This window comes from Zalophus californianus, chromosome 10, assembly GCF_009762305.2.
Source record: "Zalophus californianus isolate mZalCal1 chromosome 10, mZalCal1.pri.v2, whole genome shotgun sequence".
Lineage (NCBI taxonomy): Eukaryota > Metazoa > Chordata > Mammalia > Carnivora > Otariidae > Zalophus > Zalophus californianus.
This window is the reverse complement of record NC_045604.1, coordinates 82516929-82541072: the sequence shown is the minus strand read 5'-3', so window position 1 is coordinate 82541072 and position 24144 is coordinate 82516929. Positions and strand designations below refer to the sequence as shown.

At 39.0% G+C, this 24144-nt stretch overlaps 1 long non-coding RNA gene across 1 annotated transcript in view; it reads right to left on the bottom strand.

Moving 5' to 3' along the window:
• LOC113933166 overlaps nucleotides 1-24144 on the bottom strand; it is a 544895-nt gene that overhangs the window by 282406 nt on the left and 238345 nt on the right. The window lies entirely within an intron of this gene.

Genomic DNA, 24144 nt, shown 5'->3' with positions numbered 1-24144 from the left:
GCTTGTCCCTTTCCCTTCCCCTCTGCCCCTCCCTAACCCCCCCCCCAGCTCGTGCTTGCTTGCACACACACGCTCTCTCAAATAATAAAAATCTTAAAAAATAAAATTCATAGAATGCTGCACTAAGTCAATTACTTTAAAAATAAAATATTTGTCATTAAGTGACTACTAAATGGATATATTACTAAATAGCCAGCCAATGAACTAGTCCTCCCTTCTCGCAGACTAACCTCTGCCTGCATACTTGATCAGATTTCCAGGAATGCTATTTATATTTGATATTCCATCCCCATCCCACCCTTCAGGGCAAGTGACAATGAGAAGGCACCAAGCTGGACCTTCAAATTATCTCTCAGATATTTGAAATTGGGATTGTAGCCACAAGTCAATCTCCAAGAGTAACTAGAATGGTAACAACACAAGCTATGGTTGTGAGCCAGCCATATTTCTTAAATAGATGCAGAAGCTGAGAAAGTAGGCTTGCAGGGTAAAAGGAAGAAGGATGCAAACCCACCAAAAGTGGACATGAAAGAAATGAGAAAAAGAGAAAGAGAGTCAGACATGTTGACTGACTGATTTCGTGGTTCCTCTTCTTGTTCCTCTTCTTAAAGTCTATCTACTTTCTCAGTCTTCATTTCAGTGAGCTAGTCTATGTTTCTCTAATATAACCTTGTTTATGTTTATATTTAGTCAACTTCAAGTAATCCTATTTCTAGGATCATAGATTCTAAGTTAATCTACATGCCATTAAATACTAACTTCATCACCTCCAATGTAGGATCATTTGGGCAACTCAACCTCTCTGTGCCTCGGTTTCCTCATCTTTAAAGAAGGATAACGGTACCCTTTAAAGGATAACCATACCCTTCAAAGGGCTGTGAGGATTGAACGAGTCCATGTCAGGTTGTTAGAGCAATGCCCGACCTATAGCAAGAACCCAAATACCGCTGTTGATATTTTTGTTTTCCTTCTCCATCTCCTTAACACGAACACCGCTTTATCAGAATCTATATAGATCCCTACACTCCCACTTCAAAGCAAGAAACAGCACTAATCGTCCATGTTTTGCAAGGTAAGAGGACAAAGTATGGGAAAATACCTCATTCATTCTAAGAACCTCAAGATCTCCCCCAAAACACGAAAGAGTTCCTTAAAATAAAATTCCAATATAATGCAAAATTATGAAAATCAGGAGTTTTATTCAATTTCATTAAATTCTGGTAAGATTTCCTACAGAGTTATATCACACAGTGCCAAAATGACATTCAAGACCATTCACTAAGTTTGTTCCTATTCTCTCTGTGGCATGAATATAGTGGGGAGGTGGAGATGACATCTTACACCCGCATTGTAATTTAGAGTTTACAAAACACTCCCTTGGATTCCATTTCATTTTGATCTCTATGACAGCCCTTTGAGGCAGGTATTATTGTTGAAATTTTACAATGAGAAAATTAAGGTTCAGAGAGAATCCAATGTCATCCAGCTACGTAGAGTAGTAACTAGGATGGAGATCTTCTGGCCCCAAGAATTAAGCTTTTTCACAATAATCATAATTATGCCTACCAAACAAACAGCTCTGCAGACAAAGATATTTTCCCCACTTCTCAGATTCTACTACTAACTCACCTGTTCCAGTCCCATACATTTAGTGCTCATAGTAGTGCAATCTGGTAAGCAGACTATCCTCATTGTATAGATTATGTACAATGTACGAAAAGCAGTAGAGGCTCTGCACAATATTATCTTCTACAGGGGATTTCATTTTCTTCTGGCAGCCACAGAGTATGAGCAGGTCACCTTGCTTTCGTAGAGATTGGGTTTCAGGTTTTGTAAGTACATCTATGGAATTTGCTGGCCTTGCCATGCCCCTTTCCATGGCCTTTTGAAGTTTCAGTGCCAACTAGGTGGCAATACCTTGCAGGGCTGGGGCAAGGTTCTCCAAAAGGTTGTATATGCTCTGAATCAGCACCCAATATATAGTACTGTTTCTATCATGCCTAGGATTTGAGTCCAGGAATCAAGGAATGACAAGAATGACTGACTCTGCAGGTGATTCAGAGCAGGGCTACTCTTCACCATAGGCCTGTGGACCAGGCTGCAACTGCCCCGTGCCTCAGGGGTGGGACCACTGCGAGACCTGTGGGGGCGGGGCTTCCCTCCAAAGCCCAGGAGGTGGGGCTGTCCTCAGGGTGTTACTGCTGCCCCGGGGGGTCCAGAAAGGGGATCACTGTGTCAAAGATGATTATCTCCAGACTTAAGATCTATTGGATTTTGCCTTGCTAGTTTCTGGACTTTCTGGGGACCCACCACCCCATTCTTCTTTCCAATGTCTCCCTTTCAGGATGGGATCATCTGTCTTATGCCTGTCCCACCATTATATTTTGGATGCACGTACTTGTCTTGTTTTATAAATTCACCGCTGGAGAAGAATTTTGCCTCTAGATGAATCACACTGCAGATATCACCCGCACTTGATTTAGATGATATTTTGATGAGACTTTTAACCTCAGGCTGTAGAGTTGATGGTGGAATGGATTAAGACCTTTGGGACTGTTGGGATGGAATAAGCATACATCAGGGTTCCCTTGCTTCCTCAATCAAAAAATACCTGGAGGTAGGTAGTCACCTACTCCAAGACACAAATGCCAAGGGTGGGGTTGTCAGAATAAAACATATTTTTTACCTCAGGACTCCTGCTCTGGTCTAATGTCCATGCTGCAGACCTTTCCAACCAAGTACTTCAATGACTACATCTCTTTGAAGGGGGCCCGAAGTGGACCTACCTTCCACCCATTTCTCCCCATTGTGATGAGTAACTAGCACTACACTGATGCTTCAGTAGGCATATCATGAGAAAGCTGGGTGGCATTCAGGTGGGCAAGGAGAAAGTTCTCTAACCATAAAAATATTAAAATCATGATGTTGCTATAAACATTCTGAGAAATAATTCTTTGGAAATACCTATTATCCAAATCTCTGTACAGGAGAGATAAAACAGAACAGTGTTTGTACAAACTTTATCAATTAAGAGTGCTACAATCACTATTTCCAATGTCCAATACACACACACACACACACACACACACACACACACACAGAGTTTTTTAAAGCATATACTTAAAGCCACAGAATAGGTTTTGAGTATAAGTTAAAGCAGAAAAAGCTGCAGGATGTCTCCCTATGCCTTATCCGGTTATGTCAGTGAGATGCAGGGTATGAAGGTAAAAAGTTCCTTTAAAGCACCCTTCAGAAGATTTGCTTATTCCTAGCAACATGTGCCTATCAACCTGCCAGTCTCCTATAAGGTCTGTTTTCTTGATTTTGAAAATGATATCCACACCATCCTGTTATCAGCTTCCCTGAGTCACCCACTCCTTTGAAATTCAAATGAAATTAACTCAAGCCACATACCATATGCTGTGGCAAAGCTCAGTGTTGATCCCCATCTCTGTGGAGATTCCTGAGATGTAGGAACAGAACTGTCACTATCACTTAATTATTTCTAGCTCAGAATTCCACAGTTCAGGGGAGACCATTCAGTTTATGGATAAGCACACTTTCTGCCCATTTCTTCACTGTCACCAGAGACTGATCTCCACCTTTTCAATCCTGATTGCAGGCATGGCAGATTTTCACTGGACGTTTGGACAATGACTACAGCACAGCCAAAAATGTAGCAGTAAATCACCTCGCTGTCTTAAAATTCCTTCAACCTCTTGGGCTGCCTGGCTCAGTTGGTTGAGCATCTGATTCATGATTTTGGCTCAGGTATGATCTTGGGGTCGTGAGGTCGAGCCCCTCTTCAGGCTCCAAGCTCAGTGTGGAGTCAGCTTGAGATTCTCTCTCCCTCTCCCTCTGTCCCTCCCTGCTGCTTACACTTGCGCTCTCCCTCCCTCTCTCTCTCTCAAATAAATAAAATCTTTAAAAAAAAATTCCTTCAACCTCTCTTCTGCCAGCAGGATGCTCATGGGCCATGCAGTTCAGCCCATTCTCTCTCCTTCCTCCTCCTTACCTTTCCTTTGTTCCCTGTAAGCCGTAGCTCCTAAGTTACTGCTAATCTCCTATGGAAGCCAGTTTTCAAGGTGCCTTTACTTCATTGTCTCCTTCCTAACTTAACATCTCACCACCTTCCAAACCCAAGGGGTCTATTCTCCTAAACAAAAGGAGGTCTCTCCCTGAAAGAAACTCAGCTGCCAGATTTAAAACTATTAATTTTTACCGTGTCTCAATCCTTCTACTTCAAAATGCAACCAGTAGATGGAACCTAATCTGTACCAGGCACTAATACATAGTGGGTGAACACAACAAAGTTCCTAATTTCATCAAGCTCCCAAGTGGGGGGCTCAACAAACCCTTTTTTTTTTTTTTTGCTATGTGAGAAATAGCATCGTTTTAATTTGAATTTTTGATTACATATGAAGTTGAACATTTTTTAACGTTTTTTTAAAATTTTTTATTGTTATGTTAATCACCATATATTACATCATTAGTTTTTGGTGCAGTGTTCCATGATTCATTGTTTGTTCATAACACCCAGTGCTCCATGCAGAACGTACCCTCCTCAATACCCATCACCAGGCTAACCCATCGCCCTACCCCCTCCCCTCTAGAACCCTCAGTTTGTTTTTCAGAGTCCATCATCTCTCATGGTTCGTCTCCCCCTCTGACATACTCCCTTTTTCTTCCTCTCCTGTTATCTTCTTCTTTTTCTTTTTTCTTAAAATATGTTGCGTTATTTGTTTCAGAAGTACAGAACTGTGATTCAACAGTCTTGCACAATTCACAGCGCTCACCGTAGCACATACCCTCCCCAATGTGTATCACCCAGCCACCCCATCCCTCCCACCCCCAACCACTCCAGTAACACTCAGTTTCTTTCCTGAGATTAAGAATTCCTCATATCAGTGAGGTCATGTGATACATGTCTTTCTCTGATTGACTTATTTCACTCAGCATAACACCCTCCAGTTCCAACCACGTCGTTGCAAATGGCAAGATCTCATTCCTTTTGATGGCTGCATAATATTCCATTGTGTATATATACCACCCCTTCTTTATCCATTCATCTGTCGATGGGCATCTTGGCTCTTTCCACAGTTTGGCTATGGTGGACATTGCTGCTATAAACATTGGGGTACACGAACCCCTTCGGGTCCCTACATTTGTATCTTTGGGGTAAATACCCAGTAGTGCAATTGCTGGATCGAACGGTAGCTCTAATTTCAACTGTTTGAGGAACCTCCATACTGTTTTCCAGAGGGGTTGCACCAGCTTGCATTCCCACCAACAGTGTAGGAGGGTTCCCCTTTCTCCACATCCCCGCCAACATCTGTCGTTCCCTGACTTGTTAATTTTAGCCATTCTGACGGGTGTGAGGTGGTATCTCATTGAGGTTTTGATTTGGATTTCCCTGATGCCGAGCGATGTTGAGCACTTTTTCATGTGCCTGTTGGACATTTGGATGTCTTCTTTGGAGAAATGTCTGTTCATGTCTTCTGCCCATTTCTTGATTGGATTATTTGTTCTTTGGGTGTTGAGTTTGATAAGTTCTTTATAGATTTTGGATACTAGCCCTTTATCTGATATGTCATTTGCAAATATTTTCTCCCATTCTGTCGGTTGTCTTTTGGTTTTGTGGACTGTTTCTTTTGCTGTGCAAAAGCTTTTTATCTTGATGAAATCCCAATAGTTCATTTTTGCCCTGGCTTCCCGTGCCTTTGGCGATGTTTCTAGGAAGAAGTTGCTGCGGCTAAGGTCGAAAAGGTTGCTACCTGTGTTCTCCTTTAGAATTTGGATGGACTCCTGTCTCACATTTAGGTCTTTCAACCATTTGGAGTCTATTTTTGTGTGTGGTGTAAGGAAATGGTCCAGTTTCATTCTTCTGCATGTGGCTGTCCAATTTTCCCAACACCATTTGTTGAAGAGACTGTCTTTTTGCCATTGGACATTCTTTCCTGCTTTGTCAAAGATAAGTTGACCATAGAGTTGAGGGTCCATTTCTGGGCTCTCGATTCTGTTCCATTGATCTATGTGTCTGTTTTTGTGCCAGTACCATACTGTCTTGATGATGACAGCTTTGTAATAGAGCTGGAAGTCCGGAATTGTGATGCCGCCAGCTTTGCTTTTCTTTTTCAGTATTCCTCTGGCTATTCGGGGTCTCTTCTAGTTGCATACAAATTTTAGGATTATTTGTTCCATTTCTTTGAAAAAAGTGGATGGTATTTTGATGGGGATTGCATTGAATGTGTAGATTGCTCTAGGTAGCATTGACATCTTCACAATGTTGATTCTCCCAATCCATGAGCATGGAACGTTTTTCCATTTCTTTGTGTCTTCTTCAATTTCTTTCATGAGTATTTTATAGTTTTCTGAGTACAGATCCTTTGCCTCTTTGGTTAGATTTATTCCTAGGTATCTAATGGTTTTGGGTGCAATTGTAAATGGGATCGACTCCTTGATTTGTCTCTCTTCTGTCTTGTTGTTGGTGTATAGGAATGCCACTGATTTCTGTGCATTGATTTTATATCCTGCTACTTTACTGAATTCCTGTATGAGTTCTAGCAGTTTTGGGGTGGAGTCTTTTGGGTTTTCCACATACAGTATCATATCATCTGCAAAGAGTGAGAGTTTGACTTCCTCTTTGCCGATTTGGATGCCTTTGATTTCTTTTTGTTGTCTGATTGCTGTGGCTAGGACTTCTAATACTATGTTGAATAGCAGTGGTGAGAGTGGACATCCCTGCCGCGTTCCTGACCTTAGGGGAAAAGCTCTCAGCCTTTCCCCATTGAGAATGATATTCGCTGTAGGTTTTTCATAGATGGCTTTTATGATATTGAGGTATGTATCCTCTATCCCTATACTCTGAAGAGTTTTGATCAAGAAAGGATGTTGTACTTTGTCAAATGCTTTTTCTGCATCTATTGAGAGGATCATATGATTCTTGCTCTTTCTTTTGTTAATGTATTGTATCACGTTGATTGATTTGCGGATGTTGAACCATCCTTGCAGCCCAGGGATAAATCCCACTTGGTTGTGGTGAAAAATCCTTTTAATGTACTGTTGGATCCTATTGGCTAGTATTTTGGTGAGAATTTTTGCATCCATGTTCATCAAGGATATTGGTCTGTAATTCTCTTTTTTGATGGGGTCTTTGTCTGGTTTTGGGATTAAGGTAATGCTGGCCTCATAAAATGAGTTTGGAAGTTTCCCTTCCATTTCTATTTTTTGGAACAGTTTCAGGAGAATAGGTATTAATTCTTCTTGAAATGTCTGATAGAATTCCCCTGGGAAGCCATCTGGCCCTGGGCTTTTGTTTCTTGGGAGATTTTTGATGACTGTTTCAATTTCCTTAGTGGTTATAGGTCTGTTCAGGTTTTCTATTTCTTCCTGGTTCAATTTTGGTAGTTGATACATCTCTAGGAATGCACCCATTTCTTCCAGGTTATCTAATTTGCTGGCATAGAGTTGCTCATAATATGTTCTTATAATTGTTTGTATTTCTTTGGTGTTGGTTGTGATCTCTCCTCTTTCATTCATGATTTTGTTGATTTGGGTCATTTCTCTTTTCTTTTTGATCAGTCTGGCCAGGGGTTTATCAATCTTGTTAATTCTTTCAAAGAACCAGCTCCTAGTTTCGTTGATCTGTTCTACTGTTCTTTTGGTTTCTAGTTCATTGATTTCTGCTCTGATCTTTATGATTTCTCTTCTCCTGCTGGGTTTAGGCTTTATTTGCTGTTCTTTCTCCAGCTCCTTTAGGTGTAGGGTTAGGTTGTGTATTTGAGACCTTTCTTGTTTCTTGAGAAAGGCTTGTATTGCTATCTACTTTCCTCTCAGGACTGCCTTTGCTGTATCCCAAAGATTTTGAACAGTTGTGTTTTCATTTTCATTGGTTTCCATGAATTTTTTTAATTCTTCTTTAATTTCTTGGTTGACCCATTCATTCTTTAGTAGGATGCTCTTTAGCCTCCATGTATTTGAGTTCTTTCCGACTTTCCTCTTGTGGTTGAGTTCTAGTTTCAAAGCATTGTGGTCTGAAAATATGCAGGGAATGATCCCAATCTTTTGGTACCGATTGAGACCTGATTTGTGACCTAGGATGTGATCAATTCTGGAGAATGTTCCATGGGCACTAGAGAAGAATGTGTATTCCTTTGCTTTGGGATGGAATGTTCTAAATATGTCTGTGAAGTCCATTTGGTCCAGTGTGTCATTTTAAGTCTTTATTTCCTTGTTGATCTTTTGCTTAGATGATCTGTCCATTTCAGTCAGGGGGGTGTTAAAGTCCCCCACTATTATTGTATTGCTGTCAGTGTGTTTCTTTGCTTTTGTTATTAATTGCCTTATATAATTGGCTGCTCCCATGTTCGGGGCATAGATATTTACAATTGTTAGATCTTCTTGTTGGATAGACCCTTTAAGTAGGATATAGTGTCCTTCCTCATCTCTTATTACAGTCTTTGTTTTAAAATCTAGTTTGTCTGATATAAGGATTGCCACCCCAGCTTTCTTTTGGTGTCCATTAGCATGGTAAATGGTTTTCCACCCCCTCACTTTCAATCTGGGGGTGTCTTTGGGTCTAAAATGAGTCTCTTGCAGACAGCATATCGATGGGTCTTGTTTTTTAATCCAATCTGATAGCCTGTGTCTTTTGATTGGGGCATTGAGCCCATTTACATTCAGGGTAACTATTGAAAGGTATGAATTTAGTGCTATTGTATTACCTGTAAGGTGACTGTTAACTGTCTGTTGTCTGTGTTCGTTTCTGCTCTTTGCTGCTTTTAGGTTCTCTCTTTGCTTAGAGGACCCCTCTCAATATTTCTTGGAGGGCTGGTTTCGTGTTTGCAAATTCCTTTAGTTTTTGTTTGTTCTGGAAGCTTTTTATCTCTCCTTCTATTTTCAATGATAGCCTAGCTGGATATAGTATTCTTGGCTGCATATTTTTCTCGTTTAGTGCTCTGAAGATATCTTGCCAGTCCTTTCTGGCCTGCCAGGTCTCTGTGGATAGGTCTCTTGCCAATCTAATGTTTCTACCATTGTAGGTTCCATATCTCTTCTCCCGAGCTGCTTTCAGGATTTTCTCTTTGTCTCTGAGACTCGTAAGTTTTACTATTAGATGTCGGGGTGTTGACCTATTATTATTGATTTTGAGAGGGGTTCTCTGTGCCTCCTGGATTTTAATGCCTGTTTCCTTCCTCACATTAGGGAAGTTCTCTGCTATAATTTGCTCCAATATACCTTCTGCCCCTCTCTCTCTCTCTTCTTCTTCTGGGATCCCAATTATTCTAATGTTGTTTCGTCTTATCGTATCACTTATCTCTCGAATTCTGCCCTCGTGATCCTGTAGTTGTTTCTCTCTTTTTTTCTCAGCCTCTTTATTTTCCATCATTTGGTCTTCTATATCGCTGATTCTCTCTTCTGCCTCATTTATCCTAGCATTTAGTGCCCCCATTTTTGATTGCACCTCATCAATAGCCTTTTTGATTTCGATTTGGTTAGATTTTAGTTATTTCTCCAGAAAGGGTTTCTCTAATAACTTCCACGCTTTTTTCAAGCCCAGCTAGTATCTTTAAAGTCATGATTCTGAACTCTAGGTCCGACATCGTACTAATGTCCGTATTGAGTAGGTCCCTGGCTGACGGTACTACCTCTTGTTCTTTTTGCTGAGGTGATTTCTTTCGTCTTGTCATTTTGTCCAGAGGAGAATAGATGAATGAGAGAACAAAATGCTAAGGCTTACAACGTCCCCAGCAAATATACTGTATACAAATCAGGAAAGACCTGACACCAGGGGAAAAGAAAGGGAAAGAAAGAAAGAAGAAAGAGAAAAAGAAAAAAAAAGAAAAAAAAAGATAAAAACAAAAACAAAACAATACAAAAAAGGCAGAATATGATCAAATATGATCAGGCTAGTGCATAGATCAGTGCCACACACTAGATTTTGGGCGTATTTTGGTCTGTTAGAAAAAAGTGCCTCCTAAAATTTTAAAGGAAGAAAGACATATATGTACAAAATAAGGGTTGATACAATGAAGGGATGGAAGATGACTGTAAAGATGAAAATTATAAAAGATTTTATAAAAGGACTTGGTAAGATAAGTTGTTTGAAAAAAGAAAGAAGATTTAAGAAAAAAAAAAAAGGAAAAGGGAGAGAATGTGATCAGGCAGGAGACTAGAACAAAGCCATACACTAGTGATTTAGGGTATATTTTGATCTGTTAGAAGAAACTGTACCTCAAAATTTTAAAGAGAGAACAACTTATATATATATGCCAAAAACAAGGGTAACTACTATGAAGGGATAAAATATGACTCTAAAAATGAAAAATAAAAATGTTTTGTTTTTTTTTAAAAAAAGGGATTTATAAGATGTTGGTTGAAAAAGGGAAAAAGAAAAATAAAAAAAAAAACAGTCAACAAAAATTAACTTTGATGAAATAATGAATCATGGTAAAAAAAAAAAAAAAAAAAAAAGCCATGAATCTATGTGCAGTATTCCCCTAGCGCTGGAGTTCTCCTATTCTCCTTGATCGATCAACTTGGTCTTGGCTTGCTGGCTGTTTGTGCTGATCTTCTGGGGGAGGGGCCTGTTGCTGTGGTTTTCAAATGTCTTTGCCGGAGGTGGAATTGCCCCGCCCTTGTCGGTCCGGGCTAAGGAAGCTGCTCCGGTTTGCTCTCAGGAGCTTTTGTTCCCTGCAAGCTCTCGGTACAGCTTTGGAGGACCAGGGCAGAAATGGTGGCCTCCCAATCTCCACTCGGAGGAGCTGAGAACTCGGGGCCCCGCTCCTCAGTGCGCCCCCAGAGAAAAGCAGTCACTCCCGTGTCCCTGGTCTCCGGCCGCACTCCGTGCTCACCCGGCCTGTGACCGAGCGTTTCTATCTCTGGCACCCGACCCCGCGCGGAGTCTCCAAACCCAGCAGAGCCCTGCAGTGCGTTCCCGCGCCGCTCCTCCCCGGGAAGGAAGGGGAGTCTCCCCGGATCTGCTGCTTGTTGGGTCCCTGCTGGGGGAGCCGTGCCCCGACTGGGCCTCAGATCACAGTTTATGGCAACCCCGAGCTGAGAGCCCGCGACTCTGCTCCGTATCTGCAGCCGGCTTCCCTGCTCTGATACCTGGGAGCTCTGGCGCACTCAGGCACCCCCGGTCTTTCTGTGACCCCCACGGGTCCTGAGACCACACTGTCCCGGGAGGATTCCACCCCCCGCTTAGCCACTGCAGCGACGTCCCTCCGCCGAGCCAACTTCTAAAAGGTCCGATTTTGTGCTCCGCGGCTCTATCACTTGCCAGAAGCCGCCGACGGAGGCCCCTCCCCCGCCGTCTATCCTCCCGAATATCGCCTCGGATTCACTTCTCCGCACGCCCTACCTTCCAGTAAGTGGTCGCTTCTCTGTTCAGAGAGTTGTTGCTACTCTCCTGTTCGATCTCCTGTTGAGTTCGTAGGTGTTCAGAATGGTTTGATCCCTATTCAGCTGAATTCCTGAGACCAGATGAAATCTAGGTCTCCTACTCCTCCGCCATCTTGCTCCCCACCTCCTCAACAAACCCTTTTTTTGTTTGGAAAAAATATAGTCAAGTCTTCTGCATTAATGAATGAATACAGGCCATCATTTCCACATCTGTGATTTGGAACTCAGACTTTTACAGATAATAATGATTCCTTCTTCTGAGAATATCCACCCAGACCTTCTCTTTCCATAAATAGGGGAGCCACAAACTACAGAAAAAATGGTCCTAACCAACCTCTACTAAATTCACCTTATCAAAATAACTACCATTCTCCATTTCTTCTGCAAAACATACAGACTGCTCTCCACAGAAAGTTGGAAGCTCATGGCTAATAGGCTACTCTAATTCTTCTGCTAGATTAACCAGCCAACTACCAGTTCTAATTATAACAGATAAGAAGGCTTCTACTGCATTTTTCCAAATAAAAACAATTTCTCCCCAAGTGGAACTCTAATGCCAGCTGTTGAAAAAAGTACTTCTGTTTTCTTCTTACCACAGAGATGACAGGATGCTTCAGGAAGACTTCGCCAGGACTACTCAAATCTACCTTCTACTTATGGTGGAATATAATTCCAATCTCCATTTGCAGAAAGGAAACTTAAGTGGTTGTATCAGTTATCAGTTAACTATTCTGGAATAACAACAGTAAGCATTTATTATTGCTGAAGAGTCTTCTGGTGAGCAGGGAGGTTCTACTGAAATGAGCAATGTTTGGGTGATTTCATCTTGTATCTGCAGTTAGCTGGCAAAGTCACTGAGAGGTAGCTGGTCAAGTATGGCATCACATGTCTTATGCTTGGCTAGCTTTTAGCTGGATGAGAAGGAGTGACTGAAACCTATGAATCTCTACTTCTATCAGGCTAGTTCATGGCAACTAGACAGAGTTCCAAGAGAAAAAGTAGAAGACACAGGGCCTACTGAGGTCTAGTCTCAATACTGACACACTGTCAGTTCCACCACATTCTACTGGCCAAAGTAACTTATAAGGTGAGTCCAAATTTAGAGAAAAGGAAATAAGATCTACCTATTTATGAAAGGAACTACATGCAAAGTTATATAGCAAAAGTTGTGGATACAGGGAGGAATGGAAAACTGAAGCCGTTATTTTAATTAACATATCACACTGGTTGAGGCTGCATTGTCAACCTTTTTTGTATTGTATCTCATATTTATCTGGAAATTTTAGTACTTAGAAGAAAGTCAGTAGGTTTCCTTCCATTCCAGACATAGAAAGTCATGAGAGACAGCTGCTCTCAAACAAAGAATCAAAACAAGTCACTTAAGCCATACCAAAGAGCTGAACCCACATACGTGTGCATGTGCGCACATACACACACCCCCCAAAAGAACAAACCTCCAGAAAGTGAGAGGCCCTCTACACAAACAAGAGACTCAACACTGCCCTAATCTCTGGTGACGCTGTAGCAAATGGGAAAAGCAGGAAAACATAAAATTTCTAAAAAAAATTAAAAAGACATGTGAATGTTGGCATGAGAAATTAGAATTTCAAGAAGCCCCAGCCACAAAGCAAGTTTCAATACATCTACTAAATACTTTCTCAAAGGTCCTGGTGGGAGCTTTGCCCCAAAAGTAGGAGTAGAGAAAGAGGTGAGAAGAATCACCCCTGAAATACATCATTCCTCCTCACATGTAATAATACTGTGTCCAAAAGGAATGAAGAGGCATTCTTCATTCAGTGTGAATGAATCCCCATTCACACTGGATTTCACCTAAGCAACACTAAGGTAGGACAGTAGAACTGAGAGAAACCATAACACATTTCAGGCTTTCAATCATTAAAGAATGGGGGACAGAGAGTAGATGTGATAAAATCTCCCTTAAAGTTATTCTAGTCCCTTATGATGATTATAGTTACAACTCTTAGAAGACCCAGACGGCAAAAAGCAGGGCTGAAAAGTTTCCTATGCTAAATTAAGGAGCAGGACTGGAGAGCAGAGTATTCCCCAGAAACCGAATATGCTAGCAGGTTGGTGGGATACCAGGGAAAGATTCCTCCCCCCCACCAAATCTTGTAACTGGCAACTTGTTTGTGCAGCACAGACATATTTTTGTAATACCACTAGCACCCAGATCCCAGGTCTACTCATTGGAAAATCCTGATCCCACAATCTAATCACTGGAAGCCAGGGGTAAATTGAATTAAATAAAAGCTGCAACAAAGCCCAGACTGAGCTTACAAATCAAACTGAATCAGCCTTCACCATGGTATAAGAAAGGGTGCATCCATTTCTGGAGGTAAACATTATTTACTTCAGTCTTTATGATTCTTTTATCTCCAGCATACAATCAAAATAAAATCACAAGACATATCAAACAACAACAAAGAAATGCAACTCTGATAAGAAAATAAAACAGAAAATTGAAGCAGATCAAGAAATGGCCCAGAGGTTGGAATTGCCAAGTAGAGACTGTAAAAATAACTGATTAAAAATGTTAAAATATCTAGGTGAAAATGCATGACAAGATGGGGAGTTTATCAGAAACATATGAACTATACAAAGTACCAATTGGAAATACAAAAATGAAAAATAAAATATCAGGAAAAAAAGAATTTTTGATTGGCTAAAGAATAGGTTAAGCATAAAAAAGGGGAAAAAAATGAATGAGTAGATGAGTCTATAAAAGGTATCCAAACTAAAACAAAAACAGAAAGAGTAGGGGAAAAAATGGGCATTAGAGACTTGTGACACCGTATCAAATTGTCCAACTATGTGTAACTGGAAATATAGAGAGGAAATACGTTAAGTGAAAACAACTGAGAATAGCCCAAAAGGATTAAAGATATTAACCCACATATCGAAGACATTCCACAAACACCAGCAGGAAACAAGCAGGATAAATACAAAGAAAAAATATAGGCACATCACAGTAAAACTGCAGAAAACCAAAAATAAAGAGCACATCTTAAAAAGCAACAAGAGATAAAACATAGTACATACAATGGAAAAAATTATATGAATGATGGCTACCTTCTCAGCAGAAACAATGAAGATCAGAAAAAAAAAATGCACTGACATCTACAAAGTATTGAAAGAAAAAGAAGTCAACCTAGAATTCTGTATCAATCACAAATATTCTTCAAATTTCAAGAGAAACACAGAAATCCTCAGACAGACAAAAGCTAAGAGAATTCATCTCTAGCACACTTAAGCTACAAAAAATGATGAAAGAAGTGATTCAGGGTGAAAGGCAATAAAACTAAAAGGAACTCTGAAAACCAGTAAGAAATGAGGAGCACTAGAAAGGTTAAATACTTGACTCAATGTAAAACATTTTTACTTTAGTACTTTTATTTTATATAAATATATTTTCATAAATTTCATTTAATTATTTAAAGCTAATATAACGATGAATTGTGAGGCTTATTACATAAGTAGCAGTAAAATATAAGATGGCAGCAGGAAGGGTTGGAGAAAGGAATTGGAATTTAATTGATATAAGGTTTTTATAGTCTCTGTGAAGTGAAAGAATGTTATTTGAAGGTAGTCTCCAATCATTTAAAAGTGCATATTGTAATCTCCAAGGCAACTACATCATACTAATAAAAATGAGTAGCTAAAACTTAATTACAGAAAAAAAAATATTAACAGATTCAATTTACCCAAAAGGAAGCAGAAAAGGAAGATAGAACAAAGAATGAGAGACAAAGATATAAAATAAAAATCAGAAAGGGAAACTAAAACTCAATCTTATTCCTAATTACATTAAAGGTAAATGAACAAAACCAGCCAATTAAAGGGCAGACAGTTGGACCAATGGGGAGTAATCTAATAACAATATGCTGTTTACAACAACAACACACACACACACGCACACTTTAATTATAAAGAAAAATACAGGTTGATAGACAATGTATACAATATAAACATCAAGCATAATAAAGCCAGTATGGCAATATTAATATCAAAAAAAGAATTACAGAAAATAGTACTACTATAGATAAGAAGGAACATTTCATAATGATGAAAGCATCAATTCATCAAAAAACAGAGCAATCCTACATGTTAATTTAGCTCTAACAACAGAGCTTCAAACATATAACATAAATTGACACGGAACATTCTCCAAGAATGTAATAAACATAAAAAAATTTAAACCATACACAAGAAAAAGATCATACAGAAGATATTCCCTAAACACAACAGCATTAAATTGCAACTGAATAAAAAATAAAGTATCTAGAAAAATCCCCAAGTTTTAAATTAAATGACACATTTATAAATAATTCATAGATCAAAGAGGAAATGATGAGGAAAATTAGAAAATATTCTGGACTGAGTCACAATGAAAATGTTGGAACATATCAAAATTTATGAGATACAGCTTTAAAAATGCTTACAGCAAAATTTAGGGTATCAAATCCTTATTACTTGAAAAGTATACAGTTCTAAAATAAAATCAATAATCTAAGGCAGGAGTCAGTAAACTATGGCCATGGGCTAAATCCCATTTCCTGCTGTTTTCATAAATAAAGTTTTATTGAAACAAAGGCACACTCATTCATTTACATTTTGTCTATGGCTGCCTTCAAGCTGCAATGGAAAAAATGGGGTAGTTGTAACAGACCACGTGGCCCACAAAGTCTCTATTTACAATCTATTCCTTTATTTTCAATCCCTTGTGTAAGTTTTCACCTTGACAAATGAGAACAAAGTAAGCAGAAGAGATGAAATCATAAAGAGCAAAAATTAACGAAGTATAAAATGGGAAACAATAAGAGAAAATATATAAACCACATGTTGGTTCTTTAAAAAGACTAATAAAATTGACAAATCACTACCACAACTGAAACAAAAAGAAGATATAAATTATTAAGAAGAGGAATTAAAAGAAGAACATCATCAAGGGGCGCCTGGGTGGCTCAGTTGGTTAAGCGACTGCCTTCGGCTCAGGTCATGATCCTGGAGTCCCAGGATCGAGTCCCACATCGGGCTCCCTGCTCAGCGGGGAGTCTGCGTCTCCCTCTGACCCTCTCTCCTCTCATGCTCTCTCTCACTCTCTCTCTCTCTCAAATAAATAAATAAAATATTAAAAAAAAAAAGAACATCATTACAGATCACATGGACTTTCTTTTTCTTTAATGGTCAGGGAGTTTTTTGAATCACTTAATATCAAATTCAAAAACTTCAATAAAATAGATGCCTTAAAAAAATAAATTATCAAACCCCTGCTCGGCAGGGAGTCTGCTTCTCCCTCTGACCCTCTTCCCTCTCGTGCTCTCTATCTCTCATTCTCTCTCTCTCAAATAAATAAATAAAATCTTAAAAAAATTTTAAAAAGCTAAAAAAAATGAAAAAAATCTAAATATCCTCATATGTATTAAAGAAATTGAGTTCATAGTCAAAAACCAAAACTTTCCCATAAACTTCAGCACAGACAGTGTCACCAGGGAATTCTACAAACATTTAAAGAAGAAATGATATCAATTGTACACAGCCCTTTCAAAAAAAATAGAGGATGAAACAGTTTCCAACTCATCTAGGAGGCCCACGTAACCCTGATACTGACACTTGACAAGGATTATTACAGAAAAGAAAATCACAGATCAAAATATCTCATGAAGAAATGCAAAAATTCTCATGAAAATCTCAGCAAACAGAATTCAATAATACATTTTTAAAAGTTAATGCATCGTGACCAGGTAGGATTTATCCTAGGAATCAAAGATTGATTTAATATTCAAAAAAATCAATTAATGTAATACATCCGTGGCAAAAGACAAAAATCATATTATCATCCCAACAGATACAGAAATTCAATACCTTTTTGTGATTAAAAAAAAAAACTTCAATAAGGAAAAAAACTTTAAGCTGAATAGCAAACCTATGAAAAACCTATAGCTATCACCATATCTCTTACCATATTTAATGTTAATCATTTTCCCCCGGATTAAAAACAAAGCAATGATGCTTTTCTTACCACTTGTACTCAATAATATCCTGGAAATCATACAAAATGCAATAAAAAAGAAATGAAATGTATAAGTATTAGAAAAGATAAAATTCTAGTTATTTACAGACCACACTATTGTGTACGTAGAATGTCCAAAGGAATCTACCAAACTACTAAAACTAACTAGTAAATACGACAAAGTCACAGAACACAAGGTTGACATACAAATTAATTTTATAACCACACATAACCAAGAAACAATTGAAAACTGAAATTTAAAAACACACTGGCTCTTTCCTTTTTCTTCCCCTTTCCTTCCTGAAAAACTCTGTCCAAAAGCCATTAGGTGGGCCTGAACACAGTTAGGCATCTCTGTAGGGAGGTGGGGTAAAGTTGTCATGGGACAGTACATGGTACTGAAGCCCAAGCATAGTAAAAAGAACATTTTCAAGAGAAGCTGGCCCATTGCAAAGTGTCAGAGTCTGAGTAGAGTGAAAGGGTTGTTTGCATGGTGGAAGGTGGGTAGGTTCAGGGCACCAAAGCCCATGTAGGTTGAACGGGACATCCAAGAGGGAGGGGAAGCCCAGCACAAGGTGCTGGAGTCTGAGTAGGGTGAGCAGGGTGGCAGCAATGATAGGAGAATGATACCCACAGGGGGAGTGATCAAATAAGTAAACATACTGAGGGTAATGGGAGTTAGATTTCTATCATAAAGAGATGTACAAATATGAAAAGGTAGAAAATTAAAATGAACTCCGGAGTGTCAGATGAAATTAAATGTACTGGTACAAACCAATGGTTTTCCACAAATATAGACAGGTATCCATATAAACAATATATATAGTAATGAGCATACCTAACACCCAAGTGTTGGTTTCTGAACACCATTCTGAAATAAAAGGATTAAGGGCTTCTTGGATAAATGGCTACTTCCAGATCGAAAGCAAGAAAAGTAAGATGAACCTGGAACATTTTTTTTGTTAGAAAGAAAGTAAGTAGTTAAAGCACAAAGCAGGTATGTCAAACAGACATGGGGGCCAGCTTGAAGGTGCTCCTACCAGCCCAATCTGGGACAATTTGAGCATCAAAATAAAGAAAGATATTAATGAATTAAAGTCTATTAAATAAAATAGGAATGCATAAAAATAGGAATACATGAGCATATACTGATAAAAATGAATAATTTTGAAGTTTGATAAAAATAAGACACTCTCAAAATATCACTAAACAAATATTTATTACACAGATATAAATAGTAAATTTACAGTGGAGAAGTCTAATAGACACTACTTTAATCAATCAAACATCAAAGTTAAAAATCCCCAGTAAGAGAACAAATCAAAACTATGTGCCACTTGACAGGATGCAATAAGAATAATACAGCCCTGTTTCCATACTTCTGCCAAAGATGAATAACCTAAATCTAACCAAAAGGAAAAATCAGACCCATCCAAAGCCTATAAAATAATCATAAAATTTGTCACGGTCATAAAAATCGAAGAAAGACAAAGGAACTATTTCAAATTAGTACAACAAAATACAACATAGGATTCTGGATCAGATGCTTGTCCTATAAAGAGCATTTTGGAGAAGCTGACAAAATTTAAATGGAGTCTTAAGATTATGTGTTAACAACATACCCATGTTTATTTCCTGATTTTGAAGGTTGTATTGTGGTTATTAAGGGAAACACCCTTGTTTTTAGGAAATGCATGCTGAAGTATTAGGGGATGGTATGATACCAGATAGACAAATTACTCTCAAATGCTTTAGAAAAAGTTTCTTTGTTCTCTACTTACAACTTTTTGGAAAGTTTGAGATTCTTTCAAAAAAAGAGAGAAACAGTATAATTTGCAATAATATCAAAAGTGTCAAATACTCAGGGATAAATCTAATGAAAGATGTATATGACATACCTACCAAAAAAAACCAAAAAACAAAAACCAACAACAACACAGTATTACTGAGAAAAGGTAGAGACTTGAATAAATGGAGAGTTATACAACGTCCATAGATTAGAATACTCACTGTTGTTAAGACAGTCATTATCCCTAAACTGGTATGCAACTTCAACATCATTCCTATCAAAATTCCAGCAGGGTAATTATTACAAATACACAAGATAATTCTAAAATTTATATGAAAGCACTACAGATCAAGAATAACCAAAGCAAAATTGAAAAATATTAACAAAGCTAGAGAACTAACACTATCTAACTACAAGTCTTATTCCAAAACTATAGTAATCTAGACAGTTTCATAGGATGGTAGGATAAAAAACTAGATCACTGAAAAAGAAGAGACTATGAAGAAATAGACCCACATTTAAATGGTCAAATGATTTTTCCTAAAGATGCCAATTCAGTTGTATGGGGTAAAGAACATCTTTTTAACAAATCTTGCTAAAATGACTGAATTCTATATATGGAAAATAATGAACCTTGATCCTTTTTCTCCATATAAACAAAATTAATTCAATATGAATCATGTGCTTAGACATAAAATTCAGAAATTTAACACTTTTAGGAAAAAAATCAGAATATTCTCATGACCTTGGATAGACAAAAATTTTTTGAACAAGACACAAAAAATACAAACCCTAAAAATTAAATTTTGAAAAATGAGACTTCATCAAAATTAAAACTTTCCACTCATCAAAAGACACCATTATGACAATGAATAGGGCAAGACAAAGATTAGGAAATATATTTACAACATCTATATATAGCAATGGACTTATATCCAGAATACACAAAAAAATAAATGAACAATTAAAAAAAATAAGCAACTACATTCTTAAAAATTCACAAAATACCTTAACAGATGCTTCACAAAAGAAGATATACAAAAAACCAACAAGTACTGGGTGCCTGGGTGGCTCAGTTGTTAAGCGACTGCCTTCAGCTCAGGTCACGATCCCAGGGTCCTGGGATCGAGTCCCACATCGGGCTCCCAGCTCGGCAGGAAGCCTGCTTCTCCCTCTCCCACTCCCCCTGCTTGTGTTCCTGCTCTCGCTATCTCTCTCTCTCTCTCTGTCAAATAAATACATAAAATCTTTTAAAAAACAAAAACAAAAACAAAAAACAAATAACCAACAAGTATTTCAAAAAGGATTCAATATCATCATCCTCAGGGAATGTTGACTAAAGACCATAACCAACACTCGAAGCCCAGAAGAATGGCTAAAATAAAAGACCGACAATGCCAAATGTTGACAAGTATGTGAAACAACTGGAAATCTCACACTTTGCTGGTATGAGTGTACAAATGTCACCAGCACTTTTAGAACTACGTGTCAGTTTCTTATAAAAGTTAAACAGATGTGTACCCTCTGATCCATCTGTTCTTCAACTAGATACTTACTCAACAGAAATGAAAACATGTTTACTCAAAATCTTATATAAGAAAAACATTTTTAGAAATATAAGAAATACATGGATAACTGTCAAAAGGTGGCAACAATGCGAATTCCCATCAACTGGAGAATGTTGAAGTCTTCAGTGGATTTACTATACAGCAATAAAAAGAATGAGCTACTAATACACATGACAATATGCATGAATCTCAAAAACAAGCATGTTAAACAAGAGGATCCAAAAAAAAGAAATCCAAACCATAAGAATAACCATATATATGGAATCGGTATACAGACAAAGCTAATCTAAGATGACAGAAATCAGCAGTGGTTGCTGGCAGTGGGAGGTGAAGCCAAAACTGACTGAAAAGGAGCCTAAGGGCTTCTGGGATGATGGAAATCTGTGTCATTTTGAGTGGTGATTTCACTGGTGTATATAACTGTCAAAATTCAGTGCATTTTCCTGTATATTAATTATATATCTCAATGAATAAAAGAAGGTACTTTACTCTAAATGTCTGGTTCAGGACCTATCTCAGATGAACGTTTCAGTGTTTAGATTTCTTCCCTGCAGAAGAGCACAATGTTTGAAAAATTAAACATTTAGGATATGTATAATACATCAGTATACACATTTGCAGCTCAGTGCTTCCAAATAGTTGTTACCCAACCAAAAAATCAGTAAAAGAGAGCCATCACAATCATGCATAATTGGCCAGCCCCCCGTCATGTCCTGGGTTGTATCAAACTGCCATTAGCACCCTATCCGTGACTTGGGGACCATGAAGTCACAGCTACATCACTGAGGTTGAGAGCACTACCTTGCAAGTCAGGCAGACGTAGGCCCGAATTCTGCCTCAGAAAATGCCTAGCTTCATGCTCTTCTTTAATAGTTCTGCGAGCCGTAAGTCTAGTGGTAAATGGGTGGAGAGTTCTTCTCATTTCTATCTATTAAAGGGACCTCCTAATTTTAGGTCTATCCTAAGGGTCACAAGATGTAGCATCAGCTCCAGTGACACAGGCCACACGAGAATCATAAATGCATACTTCACTTAGCCCCTCACATCCTCAGCCACCCCTTCCCCTCTTTGGAAAATAGCAAGTGAATAACCGAGACGTGACACCAAGTGACATGGGCATTGGAAAAAAATGCAGCCAGAATGTAAAACGCCTTCCTGGAACAAGACTGTCATGGGGCAAATAGATATTTACTTATTTTGGGGTTTGCGTGATCAAGGATGCCACTCCCCGGCCCTGGGTTCTCATTTAACGCCCCTCAGGCATGCAATTGTTTGACAGGCTTAAAACACATGAGTCTATTTCCGAAAATGGAGGCAGACATCAAGGCCCTCCTGTCTGAGTGTGTAGAACAAAGAGCAAAGAGCAGAAGAAACCAGCAACAGAGGGTGAGCCCACAGACAGCTGCTGCTGCATCTGTCTTAGAGCAGAGGCAAGGAAAATGCTCCTTTGACTTTGGAAAACTTTCCATACCCTCCCCCATAACTGCTAAGCTACCCCAGACTTCCTCACTAAAGCCCCCGGCACACCTATCTTCCAGGATATAGTTGTGACCCTCTTTTCTTATTTCGAGTCAGGGCGAGACCTCCAGATTTAGTCACCACTGCTACGGGGACCCTCAGATGGTTTGCTCAACCAGGAAGAAGACTGAGCAGCAACAAGGTGGCAGGACGCTCCTTCACAGAGAGCCACATGCTCCTAAATCATTCATACACTTTCCTCTGGGCAAGCCAACAATTTAAAACCTTCCAACATGGGTCTTCCAGGAATTATAAAAGTGGGAGTGCATCCAGATTTGAGGACTGGTGGCCCCTGTTCCCTGGTGCCACCCCAGCTGGAAGACAGCCAGGAACTGGGTTTACAGAGTCTCTTTGACAGAAATGGAGATTAGCAGGTGTTAAAGACAGATTAGCAACTAAATGAGTTCCTCACTGGCATAATCAGTATTCAAAAAAGGAAGGTTTTAGAGAGAAGGTGGGCAGCTGCTGGGAGTCTTCTCTGACAAGAAGAAATTTGCCTGCATTTGCCAGGCCTGTGCAAACTCAAGAAACCAAAGCATAAAGGTAGCCCATTAACGGACTCTGGAGCGGGCAGGCACTCAGGCAGAATGTGCATCTGAGATAAGATGGGGTCAGAGCAGGTTTGCTTTTGTTTTCCAGGCACTTCCCAGGGGATGGGAAGGAGGAGGTTCCATTTCTGTCCTTTCCTTTTTGTCCTGACTCCGGTTCTGACTCTAGTGCCGGTATACCTGGGGTTGGTGCAGTACCTTCCTTCTGCAACCTGAGGTCTGGGGCCATTGGGCTGGAGGGTAGAGGGAAAAGTTTGAACAGTCTCAGATGAAACAATGCTGTCTTGGTCCGTTCAGGCTACTATAACAAAAATACCACAGACTGAGTGGCTTAACCATCAAACCTTCTCTTACTCACAGTTCTAAAGGCTGGAGAATCTAAGATCGAGCTGCCGGCAGGTCCGGTGTCTGGGGGGAGCCCTCTTCCTGGTTTGCAGATGGCTGTCTTTTCTTTGTACTTTCACTTGGCAGAGAGAGAGAGGTCATCTCCCTTTTCTCTTCTTAAAAGGGCACTAATCCCACTCATGAGAGCTCCACCCTCATGACCTAATTACCTCCCAAAAGCCCCACCTTCTAACATCATTCCATTTTGGGTTGGGCAGCAACATATAGAATTTGGGTGGGACACAAACACTCAATCCATAGCAAATATCAAATACACAGTCAGCAAGATTTTTAGAGCAAAAGAAAGAAAACAACTATTTATTAAAGCACCTACTATGTGCCATGCATTTTTACGGGGCCCCTTTCATCATTTTATGTTAACCCAAAGGACAGATTAACCCAAAAGACCTAGTCCACATTAGTAGACATAGAATAAGAGAAACTAAAGACAGACTGAGTTCCCTGTTTCTCACCTTCCCATGGTTTTGTATTTCCTCTTTAATGCTATTTTGAATTTGTTTGGGCTCAAATTATATTACACCCTTGTCATCTCCATTAGCTAAAATGTATTTATGGCTGATTATGCATGCAGAAAATAAATTAAATATCTGAATAACATTACCAGTAATTGGTGAAATTGCCTTATGTTTTCACATCCTTACAACAAAAAAGGCATCAACAAATGACCGGGAAAACAAAAGGATAATCCATTATAATTGTCCATATTACCATAGAGATAGGACAGACACAATTATGGGCAATTTCAGTGTCTAAAAATCAAGTGTGATGAAAATTATATTGACGTTAACAAAAAAAGAATGACTTTAACTGGGACTTTAAAACAACTGCTAGTCAGGATAAAAGGGAATAGACCCTGCTCAGAAACATCGGCCACTGACTTGG